This window comes from Eumetopias jubatus, unplaced genomic scaffold (genome assembly GCF_037043125.1).
Source record: "Eumetopias jubatus isolate StellerSeaLion01/CBP00866 unplaced genomic scaffold, mEumJub1_p1.0 scaffold_10, whole genome shotgun sequence".
Lineage (NCBI taxonomy): Eukaryota > Metazoa > Chordata > Mammalia > Carnivora > Otariidae > Eumetopias > Eumetopias jubatus.
In genome coordinates, this window is record NW_028274816.1 from 51,875,599 (window position 1) to 51,890,339 (window position 14,741).

A 14,741-nucleotide genomic window follows, 5' to 3' on the forward strand; every position below is an offset into this window, starting at 1 on the left:
CTGGCGCTTAGTCTGTTTCTTGGGTTTCTGCCTTTCTCCTCCTATGTCTGTTTCTCTGTCTCTCTGTTTTCTCCGTCTCTTGTCTTTCTGCTTCGTCTTCTCTGCCCCCACAGGGACATAGTCTCTGTGTCTATGTCTTTATTTTTTTTTCCTCTCTAATCTCGGGAGAGATCCCCTCCCACCCCGGGTGGGGCCGTGCTCAGGGTGCTCCCTTTTAGCTAGAGGGGACCCTAGATTTCCCTACTCCCCAAAGTCAAAAGCTATTCTGGGACAAGTGGGACTTGGGGAGGTGGTGGAGGCAGGAGTCCCTGGAGGGATGAACGGAAACCTGGGCCTCCAGCTAGGAGCTGGCTGTGGCTGAGCTGGGAGTGGCAGTCCTGGTGGGTGGCCTGTGCAGGGACGTGCGGAAGCGACCATGAGCTGTGTGTGCGATGCTGAAGTGTCGAGCACAGACCTTCCTACCCCAGTGACCCCTGCCTACTTCCTGGCCGTGGTGATGGTGGTGGTGGTGGTGGTCGGGGGAATCCAAAATTCTCCTCCCCACAAAGAGAGCAAAAAACAGCCTGGGAAAGCATAAGCTTAGGGTACAGGGAATGGTTGGGAGTGGAAGGGCTCATTGGCACCGAAACAAAACAGAACAAAAGTCTCTCTGCTTGTCATTTGTCACCCACCTACTAGTGTTAGCGGCTTATTTATTTATTATTTATTTATTTATTTTTAAGATTTTACTTATTTGGGGCAGAGAGAGAGAGGTGGGGAGGGGGCAGAAGGAGAAGCAGACTCTGCACTGAGCACAGAGCCCGATGCGGGGCTCAATCCCAGAACCCCGGGATCATGACCCAAGTCGAAGGCAGCCGCTTAACCGACTGAGCCACGCGGGCGCCCCGACAATCCATTCTGGAATAGTGGGAGCACCAGTAGAGGGGTTAGGACCCAGATGGGGAAGATCAGAGGCTGTGGATGTCCAGAGAAGGCACCTGACCCAGTCTGAGAGAACATCGGGGAAGGGTTCCTGGAGGAAGAGATAGGGTTCCAAACAGTCTGTGTTTGGGGTTGTAGGTCCCTTTGAGAATCTGTTGAAACTCTGGACATTCACAGAAGAAAAACACACAAACAACCGTAGGCAATTCCCATATTCTCATTCCCTCAAGCACCTCCGCCTGGAAGCCCATGCTCATCCCATTTCCTCCCATGACCACCTTGCGGTATAAATGTCCCAGGAATGGGGATCGGGGTTGCCAACAATGCTGGAAAACTTTGAGGTCGAATTCCAGCTTCCCTCTCATCCTACCCCCTGGGGCCTGGAAGGTGTACCTTATCCTGCCTACATCCCCCCACTAATCCTCAGCCCCGGCGCTATGAGGTCCTTGGCACAAATCGGGAACCAACGCATTCTCGTCTGGAATGTCCAGAGGGAAACAGTCCAGGTGGTCGCCGCGCTCATGGGACGAGCGCCACCGCGCCTCCTGACGGTCACTGCGCGCCGGCTCATCCCAAGCCGCTCGTGCCCCCTGGTGGCCGGTGCTCACACCGGTGTTCATCCGTGAACACTCACCGTCAGTTCCAGCCTTTGGTCTGCAAGGATTACTACTAAAAAAATACAAAAGATGCATAAATTGCAAACTAGTGGAGGGAAGAGAAAGAGTAAAAAAATGTAAGACAAAACCAAGCCAAATATGCAGCTAGCCACTTCAAAGAAGCCTACATGAGAGGGGATGGAATGCATAGCAAAAATGGGGACAACGGAATCACAAAAAAAGATGGTAGAAGTCAATAAAATATATCCCTAATCACATACACAAAAGTGTATTCTGAGTATAAACACTTCCGGCTGCCTCCACTGCTTCTACCCACTCATCCCCCCACCACCACCTCCTCCACCCCCCACTCCCAACCCCACCCTGGGCTTCCCCCTCCTGCCCCCGCCCCTGGGCTCTCTTCCCTCACACAGTTAATGGAACTCTGAATACCCAAGTCAGATCAGGTCCCTCCCCTGCTCAGAAACTTCTCTTGGCTCCATTTCACTCAGAGTAAAAGCTAGACTCACCACTGTGGCCCCTAAGACTCTGCATCATCTGCTTCTTTCTCCCTGTCTGACCTCATTTCCCCCCCAACCCCCACCCCCACCCCCACCCCCCGCTTGCTTCTCTCTAGCCACATGGATCTCCTTGTTGTTCCTCTAAAATACCAGACATGTTCTCACCTCAGGACCTTTGCACTGACTGTTCCGTCTGCCTGGAGGACTCTTTCCATTTGGCTCCCTCCCTCATTACCAACGGAGAGTGGATAAATAAACTGGGTACAGTCACACAAGGGAATCCGCAGTGAGAATGACCTATAACTACCCGTGACCGCTAACTACCCACACTAATGAGACTGAATTTCACAGTGTGTTGAGTGGAAAAAGCCAGACACTAAAGAGAATGTATTTTCTGATTCCATTTACATAAAACGCAAGGCAGGAAAAACCCATCTATGCAGTCAGATGTCAGAATGATGGTGACCTTGAGGGGAGGGGGCATGGACTGAAAAGAGCCATGAGGGTACTTCTGGGGGACTGGAAATGTTTTTTGGTCTGGGAGCTTGGTGGCACGGGTGTGCTCAGTTGGTGAAAATTCACTCCGCTGTACACTTAAGGTTTGTACTGTTTTGCACTACTTCAATAGACAGTTAAAAAAAAAATGAAATGAACCTCTGCCTTCCCACCGCTCAGGGTAGGAAGCAGGCCATTTCCAGCTCTCAGGCCCTTCTCTCCCACTACAGGTGCTTTTATATCCACATGCCTGCTGCCGCCTCAGTTCCCCCCCACCTTTGCTAAGCCCATCTCCCCGCACTTTCCAGGCAGGCTCCCCCCCTCAGAACTCAGGCGGCAGGTGGGGGCGGGGCCCAACTCTCGGCACTGGGGGTGCGAAAGGGAGGGATGGAGGAAGCCAGGGCCCGGGAGGTAATGCCCTTGTCCTAAGTCCTGGGGTGGGGGGGCCTTAGAGGGCACCCCCACAAGTGCTTAGAGCCCAGCGTCTGGAAGATAAGACTCAGCTCTGAACCTTTCCTATAAAGTAGCCATTGGAAATGCAACCTGCTTCTTTGCATGCATTCTCTCTCTCTCTCTCTCACTCTCGTCTCTGTCTGTGTTTCTGTCTCCCTCCCAATCTCGCTCTCCTCAAGAAGAAAAAAAAACTCACAATTATTTACATAAAGCTTTATTACACCAGACTGTAACCAAAGCACCCAAGTTCAAACTTTGACTCTTGCCATAAACTTTGAATAAATAAGTGGGTTTTTTTTTTCTTTTTTGTACTGTAGTGTTTATTTTTAAATTCTTTTTTACTGGCATGATTTTATATATATGGGGTTCAAGAAAAGAAAATGTTCACTCTGCATTTTTTGTGTGGCCATTAATATTGTTCGTTTCATTTTGTGATTATTACTGGAAATAATTTTGTCATATAAGGAAGGCATGAGGGCACTTGGCAGGCCTCTGTGATATCCTGTTGGATCCGGAAGGGTGTGGTGTGATTTAGGAATGGGGGAAAGGGGGAGTGGGTTCCAGGGGAAACAAGGGGAGGCTAGAGGCCAGGCCGGGACCCAGGTGGGACCGGCTCTGGGGTCACCGCCACTGAGAGTCTCATTAACAGTGGAAACTACAGAACACAGTGTCTGGTTGGCTTGGGGAGAGAGAAGGGAAAGGCTAAGGAGTGCTGGCTGCACTGGGCAGGCCTTGCGTCTGGACCAGATGACTCAGTCTAGGGGGTTGTGAATAAAGAAGTAAAGGCAGGTCAGACCGACCCCCTGCTGTTACTGAGAGCTTCCTGAGCACCTTCCTAACTCACTTGGTCCTCAGAGCACCCACCTTATTGACGGGAAACTGAGGCCCAGAGAGAGGAGGCCCCAAGCTGGAGAGAGTGGGACTGGAGCTCCGGTCTCCTGCCTAACCTCCTGCTTGGAAATCTTGTTAAGTAAGTTCAGGGCTTAAATCACCTCTGATTATCGCTTTCTCTTCCATTAGGAAAAAAAAAGAACAGAAACATAACCAAACACACATGACTACAAAGCCCAGTGGCATTTTTGGAGTGTGGTAGAAGTCTCATGAATCCTGCTTCTGATGGTCATTAACATGACTCTACTTCTGTCCAAACTCAAAGAACTGTACACACACACACACACACACACACACACACACTCAACTTTTCACTGTTTGTAAATAAGAATATTAAAAACCAAGAACAGGGCGCCTGGGTGGCTCAGTTGGTTAAGCGACTGCCTTCAGCTCAGGTCATGATCCCGGAGTCCCGGGATCGAGTCCCGCATCGGGCTCCCTGCTCAGCAGGGAGTCTGCTTCTCCCTCTGACCCTCCCCCCTCTCATGCTCTCTCTCTCTCATTCTTTCTCTCAAATAAATAAATAAAATATTAAAAACAAAAACAAGAACAGAGGTGTGACTCTTGATCTTGGGGTCCTGAGTTCAGGCCCCACCTTGGGAGGGGCCTTGGCGGGCCGAGGTCACATGACCCTGCCAGATCTAGTCACGTGCCCATCTCACAATCAAGAACAAATACAATGAATGTAGCCAGAATCAGGACTGGCTATAAGAAATATATTGGGAGAGTTGGAAGAGCAAGCTACTTCTTGATCATGGGATCCTGTGTTTGAGCCCCACTTTAGGGGTAGAGATTACTAAAAGAAAATAAATAAACTTAAAAAAAGAAAATATGTTAATTTTGTTAGGTGTGATTAGGCATTGTAATTATGTAAGGAAATATACCCCCCCTTTCTGATGCTTATTCTATCATTTAAATGAATGTGATGTCTGTCTCTTGTATTTTTTCTTTTTAATATTGGAAACAATGGGGAGGGGAAAGAGGATGAAATGTCAGAATGTTGATGGTTCTTGAAGCTGGGGGATGGGCCCATGTGGGTTTACTGTCCCTCTGTTTTTTTTTTTTTTTTTTGTATCTGGAAATGTTCATGATCTCAGTTACAATTTTTGAAAATAAAAAAGAGTTTTGGGGCACCTGGCTGGCTCAGTCGGTGGAGAGGATCTTGGGGTTGTGAGTTAGAGCCCCATGTTGAGTGTAGAGATTACTTAAAAATAAAATCTTTGGGGTGCCTGGGTGGCTCAGTTGGTTAAGTGACGGCCTTCGGCTCAGGTTATGATCCCAGGGTCCTGAGATCAAGCCCCACATTGGGCTCCCTGTTTAGTGGGGAGTCTACCTCTCCTCTCCCACTCCCCTGCTTGTGCATGCACTCTCCCTCTCTGTGTCAAATAAATAAATAAAATCTTTCAAAAATAAATAAAATCTTAAAAAATAATAATAGTTAACATTTCTTTAAAAAGTTTGCTGTCCATTAAGCATAGTTTGGAAAATATAGAAAACTAGTAAGACAAAGATACTTTGCCTGCAAATCCCACATCAGTACTGTAGTTAACATTTTGATGTATTTCCATTGAGTCCTTTCTATTTTATTCAGGCTTTAAGAAAATGTGTGTGTGTATCTGTGTTTTACATAACTATGTGAGCGAATTGTTTATACAGCCCTACTTTTTCCCTTCTCAAAACGTAAGCTGTTCCCGTTAAAACATCTTTGTGTAAACACAATTTCTAATGTTTGCACGCTGTTTACTCAACGAGGCAGCGTTGCCAGACATTGAAGCTGTTTCCAATTTCCTCCCATTATAAATAATGCTGCGATCCACATCCTTGTACATCCCAGAAGCGGGATTCCTGGGCCAAAGGGTGCGGACTCTGGCAGCTCAGTCAAAATCTCCGCAGAGTTTCTGCCTGACCCGAAGCTGAAATGACCTCATTCGGTTAAAGTGAGATCTCACTGCTATTTGTTATTTCCTAAAGGTTTGATTCATGACTCAGGTTCATGAAAGGATGTCTTTTTTTCCACTTGCAGGAAACAGAAATCCATTCACACTAGCTTATGTCAAAAGGGGGTTGCATCAGTCAGCAAGTAAAGCGAACATTCAGCCTGGACTATCTCGATAGGTCGATTGCTGAGATACAAAATATTTCTGTTTTGGTTGGTAAATCATGCTGCCTTGAGGCTCGCAAATGTCCCTCACCATGACCACTCCAACTGCCCTGGTCCGTCCCCCAGAGCTTCCCAGACCTCCCCACAATGCAGCAAGACAAGTGTCACTGTCTTGCACAGCAGTGAACCATACTGACTACTCAGTGCCCAAAGTACTGGTTGTTAAATATTTTGATTAGTCTCATGCAAGTAACAGGAAAGCTGACTCAAATGGCTTACGCTATAAAGGGAATTTGTAACTGGAAAATCCACCCCTTGGGCTGGCTACAGCTAAAGTTGAGACAAGAGTTCAGCAATGTCACCAAAGACCCTATTTCTTCTCATCCCTCTGCCCCCATCTTTTCCTGCGACAGCTCCCAAGATGGCTGCCAGCAGCCTTCCAGCCACTGGGAACCTCGTTCCTATTCCGAAGGTAAAGGGAGCACCTCTGGCTCAGATTGCCCTGCCCAAGTAATAAGGCTGACTCTGACTGGCTGGCCGAGGTCACATGACCCTGCCAGATCTAGTCACATGCCCATCTCACAGCCAATCGCTGTGGCCTGGGAGGCGGGGAGCGGAACGCCCAGACTGGCTGAGCCAAGTCACATGTTCCTCACTGGCAAGGTGAGTGGTTAACCCCAGCTGCTGAAGCTACCGCCGGGTTTCAAATTCCCTTTTTTAGCCAATTCCCGCTGTTTTCTGTGCCCTGTTTCCCATCTGTGAAACGGAGATAATAATGAGGTTCTCCTCCTAGGGTTGTTGTGCAGATTAAATTAGTTGGTTAATGCCAAGCACTTAAAATGGTGCTCAGACACAGAAAGCACTTAAATGTTATCTGCTGTTGCTGTCATTATATGATCATTTTCTGCTCTGGAGGCTGCAATTCTCTGCAAGCTACTTATTTTCTGCACTCCACCCTCTTTCTAGTTACTATTGCTGGGTAACAAATCACTCCAAAAACATAATGGCTTAAAACAATAGCCTATTATCTCTCACCATGTCTGTGGTCAGATTTGGGGGGAAGGATCCAGCTGGGCAGTTCTGGCTTGGGATCTCATATGGTTGTAATCAGTTGGTGGCTGAAGCTGGGACAGAGAAGCAGCTGGGGGCCAGGTGGGCGACTCTCTCTCCCCAAGTTGTTTCAGGACTTCTCCACGTGGTCTCTCCGCAGGGATGGGTTTGGGCTTCCTCACAAGGTAGTGGCCCCAGGGCATTTGGAATTCTGACTCAGCATCTCAGGCCCCGAGGGTGAGTGTTTCACAAAAGAGTCAGAAGAGAGGGCATACAAACCTCACTTCTCAATGAGAGGGGTGTCGGGGTTCTAGGGAAATATGCCCGATGGGAAACCTCGTTTCAGCCATCTTTGGAAATTACAATTTGGCTCATCTTGGTGCCAACTTAAAACCCACCTCTGTCCCAGCAGTGCCCAGTACCGTCCACTGGGGTCATGGCCTCCTCGTCCCAATTCTACATGGAAATAGTTTATTGAGAAGTCTCAATGCCTGGGGATCAAAACATGACAGTTTCCTTTTGTTTTGTTTTAAGATTTTGTTTGTTTATTTGACAGAGACACAGCGAGAGAGGGAACACAAGCAGGGGGAGTGGGAGAGGGAGAAGCGGGCTTCCTGCGGAGCAGGGAGCCCCATGCGAGGCTCGATGGGATCATGACCTGAGCCGAAGGCAGACGCTTAACAACTGAGCCACCCAGGTGCCACCTCCTTTTGTTTTTAGTTACTGCCCCCACCTACTCTCCATGTTAATTTCTTTTTTTCCTGCCGGATAAAGGCTGTAGGAAACCTTAATGACAATTTCACCAGAGTACTGTTTCTTTCATTTCCGTTCATTTCTTATTTATAAAGTTTTCCTTGAGTATGGTTGACACACAATGTTCCATTAGCCTCAGGTGTACAACATAGTGATTCAGCTCTATAGGTTACACTGTGCTCACAAGCTTAGCTGCCTTCTGTCACCCCGCAACGTTATTACAGTATCATTGACTACATTCCCCATGTTGTATCTTTTATCCCCATGACTTACTCATTCCCTAACTGGAAGTCTGTACTTCCCACTCCCCTTCACCCATTTGCCCATCCCTCCACCCCCCCTCCCCCTGGCAACCATCAGTTTGTTCTTTGTATTTATAGGTGTGAGTCTGCTTTTTGTTTCTTTGTTCATTTGTTTTTTAGATTTCACGAATGAGTGAAATCATATGGTATTTGTCTTTATCAGTCTGATTTATTTCATTTTCATTCATTTTGAAACAGAGCCTGGGATACTACATCTTTGTATGGAATGATCGCTCAGGGTTTTGGGTTTGAAAATGGTATTGTCATTCTGGGAGGGAATATGCTTGTTCTTAGAGAATACATAAAGTCTTTAGGAGCCGACTCGGGATGGTTCAGCAAAGATCGTGTGTTTGTGAGCATGTGTGGGTATTGAGAGGGAGAGAGAGGAAACAAATAGTGTGGAATGTTAGCAACTGTGGATTCTAGGTGGAGGATATGTGGGAGTTTGTGTACTATTTTCTCAACTTTTCCATAGATTTAAAAAATTTTTTAAAGTTTTATTTATTTTAGAGAGAGAGGAGAGAGGAGGGTCAGAGGGAGAGAGAGAGAGAGAATCTTCAGCAGACTCCCCACCAAACATGGAGCCTGAAGCGGGGCTCGATCCCATGACCCTGAGATCATGACCTGAGCCAAAACCAAGAGTCAGCCACTTAACTGACTGAGCCCCTAAATTTTTTCATAACAGGCGCCCCTAAATTTTTTCATAACAAATATTTGAGTGAAAAAAAAAACTGCTGAAACCTGATTCAGAGTTCATGAGGGGAGAGAAAGGTCTTGTTACTCGAGGGAAATCGGCCTTTTCCTTTCCCTCCAAACAGGCTGGCACTTCCTTACTCTGCTCCATCTTTTTTGTGGGGGGAGGGGGTTTTGCTGGAAGTTGGGCCAGTCTTGTGTCCGCTCAGTGAATTCTTTGGGTACGTGGCGGGTTCCAATTGTGGAAACCTTGAACTTAAGCTAATGGGGTAGTTGGCCACTTTGGGACTTAGTAGCAATTCTGCTGGTCCTGGAAAGATCCAGTTCAACATCCTCTTACAGAAGTAAGAGGAAGAAGGACAGAGACTCCAGTTGATTCTCTGTAGCCAACGGCTGTGATTCTCACCCAAGGGCAGTGGCTGGGCAACATTTGGAAATTTGTGGAATTATTTTGTGACTGTCACAGTGACTTGGGAAAGATTTGCTGTGGGCAGCTGTTCTGGAACTTTCTCATCTCAGGATCCTTTTCTTACAGGTATTGAGGATGCCAAAGAGCTTTTATTTACATAGGCTACAACTACCGATAGTTACTGTATTAGAACTTAAAACAGAGAATTTTTTTTAAAGATTTTTATTTATTTACTTGACAGAGCAGGAGTGAGCACAAGTAGGGAGAGCGGCAGAGTGGGAGAAGCAGGCTCCTGCCTGAGCAGGGAGCCCGATGATGCCGATGCAGGGCTCGATCCCAGGACCCTGGCATTATGACCTGAGCCGAAGGCAGATGCTTAACTGACTGAGCCACCCAGGCGACCCCAAACAGAGAATTTTAAATATAAGAACCTGGGGCGCCCGGCTGGCTCAGTCGGTAGAGCATGCAACTCTTGATCTCAGGCTCATGAGTTAAGCCCCATACTCCACATTAGAGATTGCTTTAAAAAAATAGATAAATAAAAATAAAATGAAATCCTACTTCTAAATAAATAAATTAAATAAATAAATAAATAAATAAATAAATAAATAAATAAATAAAATACAAGAAACCACAAGTACACATTCCATGAGTGAAATAAGCTAAAAAACATATTGATATTTTTATGGAAATAGTTTGAACTTTGTGAATATGGTGTCTCGGACCTCCCCAGGGGACCCTGAACCAAACTCTGAGACCTGCTCTAAAGGTCTTTAGATACCTGGGATGGCTAGGAATGCTGAATGGGCTGCAGTGTGTGGGACAGTGCTGTCCCAAGGTCAAAGGTGCTCCTTTGGATGGTGTCCCTTTGGTCCACTTACCTGTGGCCTTGGTCCCTTATGTACAAACAGAACTGGGGAGGGGGCTCCCTGAACACCCTGTCTAAAATCACACCCCATAGGGCACCTGGGTGGCTCAGTTGGCTGGGCGACTGCCTTCGGCTCAGGTCATGGTCCCGGAGTCCGGGGATCGAGTCCCACATGGGGCTCCCTGCTGGGTGGGGAGTCTGCTTCTCCCTCTGACCCTCCCCCCTCTCATGCTCTCTCTCTCTCTCAAATAAATAAAAATCTTTAAAAAAATCACACCCCGTCACTTTTTTTAAAAAGATTTATTTATTTTAGAGAGAAAGAATGCAAGAGCAAGGGGGGTAGGTAAGGTCAGAGGGGGAGGGAGAGATTTTTTTTTCTTTTAAGATTTTATTTATTGGGGCGCCTGTTAAGTGTCTGCCTTCAGCGGGTCATGATCCCAGGGTCCTGGGATGGAGCCCAGCATTGGGCTCCCTGCTCGGCGGGAAGCCTGCTTCTCCCTCTCCCACTCCCCCTGCTTGTGTTCCCTCTCTCGCTGTCTCGCTCTGTCAAATAAGTAAAAATCTAAAAAAAAAAAAAAAGATTTTATTCATTTGAGAGTGAACGAGAGAGTGCGCGCGCGCATGAGCCCAGGGGGGAGGGGCAGAGGGAGCGGGAGAAGCAGACTTCTGCTGAGCAGGGAGCCCTGGTGCCAAAGCTCAGATGTGGGGCTCACTCCCAGGACCCTGAGATCACAACCTGAGCTGCAACCAAGAGTCCGATGCTTAACTGATTGAGCCCCCCAGGCGCCCCTCACCCCATCACTTTCTATCCCTTCCACTGGTTTACTTCTTTTCATAACACTTCAGAACGTTCAACCAGCCATTGTATCACACATCTACTTGTTTATTTCTTTATTTTTTATCCTCTCATTAAAATATCAACTCCAGCAGAGCAGGATTTTTGTTCTCCCCCCGCCCCCCACTGCTCTATCCCTAGATCCTAGGGTAGTACCTGGCACTTGGAAGGCACTCAATAAACATTAAATAGTTTTGAATGAATGAATGAGCACATGGACATATTTTCCCATTAGCCATTGCCCCAGCCAGACTTTAGCTCCCCTGAGGGCAGAGCCTGTGTGTGTCATTGTGTATTCTCAGCACCTAATATCTGATGGAAGCAATTATTCAGCAAATGCATGTAAAATGAAGAAAAAGATACATACGTCAGGGAAAGGAGATCAATGGCTGCCTGGGGCTGGGTGTGGGAATGGGGAGTGACTGCAGATGGGCCCAAGAATCTTTTTAGGATGATGGAAATGTTCTAAAATTGGAGTGTGGTGATGGCTGTACAACTCTGTAAAGTCAACCCCAAATCATGAAAGCACTTAAAACGGGTGAAATTTTTGATATGTAGATTATTCTTCAATAGAACTATTTTTAAGTATTTTATTTAATTAAAAAAAAATTTTTTTTTTAATTTGAGAGAGAGTAGGAGAGCATGAGCAGTGGGGAGAGTCAGGAGGAGAGGGAGAAGCAGACCCCCTTCTCCCTTCCCCCCCTGAGCAGGAAGCTGGATGTGGGGCTCCATCCCAGGACCCCAGGATCATGACCTGAGCCGAAGGCAGACTGAGCCACCCAGGCGCCCCTCAATAAAGCTATTAAATCAAAACAAAGCAAAATGTGTGTTGAGGGAGTAAGTGAATGCTCCCTAGGAGGTGCCTTGCTGGTCATCTGAGGCTTACTCTGTGCCCTGATTGTGGAGGCCCGGTGGTGACCCAGACAGCCCTGTCCTTGCCTTCACAGGCAGACAGTGACAGCCCCCGGGGGGGGGGGCGCTGTAGAGAGCAAAATGGAGTCTCTCATGTCAAGCAGCGGCCTGTGTCAAGCCATGACACAAGCAGTTAAGGTGCCGCAGCTAGGAGATATCGCGGGGACCAGCATCAGCTGGCACCCCAGAACCGATAAGAAGCAGAACCAGAGCAGGTCTGCAGAGACCCAAAACCGATTAAATCCCTTTTGGCAGCAAACTGTCAGACTCTTCAGACCTGACCCCTCTATGTTTGACCACTTAAAAGAGGCATCTGATTGATCTCCGGACAGAACCGAGACCCTTCATGGCTTGAACATCGGAAGCAGTAAGTGCCAAGAGCCGACCTGGGCCAGACAGAGGCCTTATCTCAGCTGCGCGCCCACAGACTGACTTTGCCTTTGGTTCGTTCACTTCCTGCACCCCTCTGTGATCTTATTTGTTGTGCGGGCTTGTCTTCTGTCCTGCTCTGTGTGCTGTGTCAGAAGCCAAATTTAATCACATGGTGAATTGTCATTGAGTTTGGAATCCTGAACCTGCTCCATAATTGTGATTTTACTTTGCTTTATGATTGAATAGAGCTGACACTGTGGAAAGGCACACCTCGTGTGTGCGCCTTCGTAGGTGCTCATGATAGGGGGCCAGGCCGGGGAGGCACCGGCAGGGTGGTCAAGGAGGAGCTGGAGGAATGGATGATGGGGGAGGAGTCAGGGAGCACTTACTAAAGGAGCAAACGGCTGATCCAGAGCCTGCAGAATGTTGTTCATGACTGCGACGCCAATTTTTTTTATGCATGCATGCATGCATGCATGCATGTCTGCATGTCTGTATGCATTTTAACACCTTTTCTGCCTTAGCATCGGTCCTGCGCGTCTCTCCTTCCGAGCCCGGGATCGGGCTTGCCGCGAGTTCCCGAGGACAGGGCCACAAGGGGGAGCTGCTCTCCCGCGGTCGCGCAGATCCCCGCGGCCTTGCGGGAGCCAGAGATCTGGCGGGGGCTCTGGAGGGCGGGGGTTGCTTGTGTGCGCGGGAGGGGGGCTTTCCTCCCCAAGAGGCGCGGAGGGGAGCCGCAGGGCGCCGGCGCGGTGGGGTCTGTTCCCCCGGCTCGGGGGCGGGGCGCCCCTCGGCAGCGGCGCAGGGCGGAGCCTTCCAAAGAGTCCCGGGGAAAGGGGCGGGGCGCTAGGCACTAGCGCTCGTGGAACGTTCCAAAAGAGCCCTCGCTACCCCCCGGTGCCTGAAGAGAAGGCATCGCGAGGGGAGGAACCCTCCAGAAAGCACGGGAAGGGGCACACATACATGGCCTATTCCCCGAGGGGCGCGCGGCGGGGCGCGGGGAGCCGCTGTGAGGGTGGGCCGGCCTTTCCAGACAGAACTGGAAAGGGAGCGCTGAACCAGCCTGGGCCGGATGATCCCCGCAAAGTGACCTTGGTGGCAGTGGGGTGGGGATGCCGCACGCGGCCTTAGGTGGGAGGAGGTTCCCAGATAGGGCGGGGGCGTTAACTCTGCATCTCTAGATCTATTCTGAGAGAGCCCAAGCTTGGGGGAAGTGAAGAGTGGGAGGTTAACCCCAGATCTATGGTCTCTGTGGAGAGAGAAGCACCATGAAGAGCCAGTCTCCATCGGGTGTGGGAAGATGGGGAAATGGGCTGAGAGGAGCCTGTGCAAGGTGCTCGGGAGATAACGGGCCCGTGGAGCCCCGGGGGACCAGAACATCTGCATCTCCGGGGACTGTTGGGGCGGGGGCAGCTGAGAAAGACTGCTCTGGGCACAGGAAAGCACGGTTTTGGGTAAAGATCAGCCTGTGACAGGGAAGACAGTTTTGACTCTGTCCCTGATTTTCTGTGTGCTGCGTGGCCTCAGTTTCCCCATCAGTCCAAACGCTCTAATCATCTCTGTCCGAGTCCTAGGCCCTTCCTGCCCCTCTCTCTAGTCAGCAGATTGCAGAGTTGAGTTGCTGAGATTGCCCCTTCTGGGCCCGGCCCTGTGCTGTAGCATTGAAGTGACTGAGAGAGACCCACACTCACAGCCCAGTGGGGGCCCAGATAGCGACAGCCCAGAATGGGGCAGGGCTAGGACTGAATTAGCTCCAGGAAGGGGGAGCAGGGGGCCCAAGTGGGGAAGGGTGCTCCTGACTCAGCCTGAAGGGGCAAACTTTGAAAGGATTTGTCTAAACTTTACAAGGATTGGAGGGGGGGAGCAATGGAAGAGGCTTCCTTTCTAAGAAGAGGTGATATTTGAACAGAGGCCTAAACAATGAGTAGTAGCACTCTCTAGGCAAAGGTGCTGTCAGGAAAGGTGTTGTAGGCAGAGGGACTGGCATCTGCAAAGCTCGGAGATGAGAAAGCATGGGTCATTTCCAGCAGAGTCCTTTGCTCCCTCCCTGGGGACCCCTGGGTGCCCTGGCAGAACCATCTGGCATAGGTCTCAGAGTCCAGGGTCCACACCTGCTTGATGGGCTGGAAACTCTTAAGGGCGGACCTTAAGCTTATTCCCTTGCAGCCTGGTGGTTTAATGATTGGCCTTGAGGTTGGCCAGGAGCTGGGTTCATCACAGCTTCCCCCCCGCGGACCAGGTGTGTGGCCTTGGGCAAGTGACTGAACTTCCCAGTCCATCAGCTGGGGATATAATACTGGGTTTCACAAAATCAGACACCTCATTTTCAAGAGCTATAAGGAATTAAACATAAATTTGTATGTTACCTATTTTAAAATATATAACTTGTAGATGATATCAAGGGACCCAAGGAACAAGAGACTTAAAAAGCAACATGCTACCATGTCAGATGACACTTTGGCCTAAATTACAGAAAATGCACTTGACCAAACAAGAATTTTCCAGCTCAAAGATCTATTCCAAACCTGGTTATTGAAAATTTCCATACTGAACTAAAAAAACAAAACAA